The following is a 3742-nucleotide window of genomic DNA, read 5'->3' as shown; positions in this document are numbered from 1 at the left end:
CCTTTGGGAGGCCGAGGCAAGAGGATTGCCTGAGTCCAGGGGTTCGAGACCAGTCTGGGCAACTTGGTGAGACGTCATCTCTACAATACATAAAAAAATTAGCTGGGCATGTAGGCACGCGCATGTAGTTCCACCTGATTGGAAGGCTGAAGCAGAAGAATCGCCTGAGCCCAGCAGGTCAAGACCATGGTGGCCATGAGTGTTCCACTTGCACTCCAGTCTGGACGACAGAGTGAGAAAGTACTATTTGTTGGCTGGGCATGGTGGCTCAGGCCTATAATCCTAGCACTTTGGGAGGCCAAGGCGAAAGGATTGCCTGAGTTCACGGGTTTGAGACCAACCTGGACAACTGGCGAGACCTCATCTCTACAATAAATCAAAAACTTAGTGGGTGTGGTGGCACATGCCTATAGTTCCAGCTACTTGGAAGGCTGAGGTGGAAGAATCTCCTGAACCTAGCAGGTCGAGGCTGCAGTGGCCAAGAGCATGCCACTGCCACTGACTGCACTCCAGCGAGACTCCAACTCAAATTTTAAAAAAAAGAAGCCAGGCTCGGCGGCTCAGCCTGTGGTCCTGCACTTTGGGAGGCTGAGGTGAGTGGATTGCCTGAGCCCATGGGTTCGAGACCCGCCTGGGCAACTTAGTGAGACCTCATCTCTACAATAAATCAAAAATTAGCCAGATGTGGTAGCGCACGCCTGTAGTTCCAGCTACTTGGAACGCAGAGGGATCGCCAGAGCCCAGTAGGTCAAGGCTGCGGTGACCGGGAGCGTGCCACTGCACTCCAGTCTGGGTGACAGAGTGAGACTCCAACTCAAAAAAAAAAGAAAGTACCATTGTTACAAAAGGTATTTAATTATCCTTTATATCAGGCCGGGCCCAGTGGCTCAACCCTGTAATCCTAGCATTATGGAAGGCCGAGGAGAGAGGATTGCCTGAGCAAAAGGGTTCAAAACCAGTGGTTCGAGATCAGCCTGGGCAACTTGGTGAGACACTGTCTCTACAATAAATAAAAAAATAAGCCAAGTGTGGTAGCATGTGCCTGTAGTTCGAGCTACTTGGAAATCTGAGGCAGAAGGATCGCCTGAGCCCAGCAGGTTGAGGTCACGGTGGCCATGAATGTGCCACTACACTCTAGCCTGGGTAACAGGGAGAAACTCCAACTTGAAAGAAAGAAAGAAAGAAAGAGAGAGAGAGAAAGAAAGATAGATTATCCTTTATATCATTCACTCACTAATTATTATTGAATCCTAATGTTGAAGAACAAGGAAAGTATGGTTCCTGACCTCAAAAAATGTATACACTAGTAAAAAGAAAAGGATAATATTTAGGAAAATAAGAGAGATGATTATATAATTAATTTGTCAGTAGTGTTGATGCCAGGTCTGGGTAGGGTACAGCGCCAAACTTTGTGACTTCTTTGTCTCAACCCTAAAATGAATTTCGGAACAGTTAGCAAAGTTTTAAAACAGAGTTTATTAGTGAGAAGAGGAGGAAAGAGGAAGATTCATGGCAGAAAGACCGACTATGGGCAAGTTTCTCAAAAAAGCAAAACTGAGCTTTTTCTCTCAATCACAAGCTAGATATAGCTGCCTACTTTGTATATTAAGGGTAGAGCACAGGCAATTGCTGCCCTCTGCCTCGAAAGGGAGGAGGAGTAGTCTTACCATTTCTATGGTTTTGATCAGTTTAAGGGGTGGGGTTGAGCTTTTTACCTTCAACCGGGAGCCTGGTTTTAGTGATTTTTAGTGATTATGAGTTTGAAATGTTGGGCTGTCCTATTCTTACATCTAATGGGGTTTTCTTTTTTTTGAGTTGGAGTCTCACTCTGTCGCCCAGACTGGAGTGCAGTGGCCGCTCCCGGCCACCGCAGCCTCGACCTGCTGGGCTCTGGCGATCCTTCTGCCTCAGTCTTCCAAGTAGCTGGAACTACAGGCGTGCGCTACCACGCCCGGCTAATTTTTTGATTTATTGTAGCGATGAGGTCTCGCCAAGTTGCCCAGACGGGTCTCGAACCCGCGGGCTCAGTCAATCCACTCACCTCAGCCTCCCAAAGTGTGGGATTACAGGCTGAGCCACCGAGCCCTGCCCTGATGGGGTTTTCTTTTGATTTGCTGAGGGGGTAGGGTAGGCTGCCAGCTTGGCCTGCAGTAAAATGTACTTTTAAAAAAGTCTGAACGCTTCCTCAAACCTGCTCATGGGAAATATATCTGTCTGTGTTAACTACCCTGTCTCAGTGTGGTCTTGGATTGACCCTTAACAAGGAAGTAGGAATTCAGAAATGAGAGAAGAAAATGAGAGACAGCATGTGCAAAAGTGTGGAAGCTGGTATCTGGAAATAAAACGGAGACCAACCTGACAAGCAGAAGTTGTTGACAATGTTAGGTACTAGTAAATAGAAGTTTCTTTCTTTTTTTGGGGGGGTCGGAGTCTTACTCTGTCGCCCAGGCTGGAGTGTAGTGGCATGCTCACGGCAACCGCACTCTCAATCTGCTGGGCTCAGGTGATCTTTCAGCTTCAGCATTCCAAGTAGCGGAAAGCACAGACACGTGCCACCAGACCCAGCTAATTTTTTTATTTATTGTAGAGATGAGAGGTCTCGCTAAGTTGCCCAGGCTGTTTTTGAACCTGTGGGCGCAGCCAATCAATTCTCTCACCCTGGCCTCCAAAAGTGTTGGGATTATAGGAGTGAGCCACTGCGTCTAGCCAGAACTTTTTTCTTACTTTTACTTTATTTATTTTTTTATTTTTTTTGAGTTGGAGTCTCACTCTGTCACTCAAGACTGTAGTGCAGTGGCCGCTCCCGGCCACCGCAGCCTCGACCTGCTGGGCTCTGGCAATCCTTTCACCTCAGCCTTCCAAGTAGCTGGAACTACAGGCGCGCGCTACCACGCTCGGCTCATTTTGATTTATCGTAGAGATGAGGTCTCACCAAATTGCCCAGGCGGGTCTCGAACCCGCAGCTTCAGGCAATCCACTCACCTCAGCCTCCCAAAGGCGTGGGATTACAGGCTGAGCCATTGAGCCCGGCTACTTTTACTTTTTTTAAACCATGGAGGCCACTTCTCTGAATAAGTAGAGATAAAGCCATCTAGGAACAGATTTTCTATATTGTGCAAAAACACTTAAATGTCTTCTTTTCATATGCAAATATAAAGGCACTTTTGTCCTGAAGAAGAGAAGGTTTTGTTTCTTGACGCATTGTGTATACTTTTGGTTTTCTTTCTATGATTTGACCATTTTGACTTAACACGTATGTCTAGTTGGGGAGAGACTGCCCCTACTATGGGCTAGCCAATTCTTAGATACAGCAAAGGACCCAGCCCAGAGCATGCCCGATATGCAAACTAGCCCCTCCACAGCCACACCTGCACTATCTGGCCACTACACCTCCAAAAGGCAATATTCTTTTGCCTTATTCATCCCAGGGCCTGGGACCCGAAAACTAGGGACCACCCCTTTAATTTAGAACCCATCGAAATTATTCAAACTGGCCAGTCATCCGCTATTTACCCTGCCCTGCTTGCCTTTCTGTTGGAAACTTCGATAAAGACCATGGCCCAAGCTCTCCCCTCACTCCAGTGTTCTGCATCCTAACCACCCTATATCCCCGCACAACATGTGGTGACCCCCTTCCCTACAACCTGTGAGTATAATACAGTTTCTTCTTTTGCCTGCTTCTCCCATGTTTCCTCCTGTGGCCACACCTGAATAACTATCCTAGGAATGCACAATTTAAGTA

Source organism: Carlito syrichta, unplaced genomic scaffold (genome assembly GCF_000164805.1).
Source record: "Carlito syrichta isolate Samal-C Ts95f unplaced genomic scaffold, Tarsius_syrichta-2.0.1 Scaffold297143, whole genome shotgun sequence".
Lineage (NCBI taxonomy): Eukaryota > Metazoa > Chordata > Mammalia > Primates > Tarsiidae > Carlito > Carlito syrichta.
Note: the sequence above shows the minus strand (reverse complement) of the source record.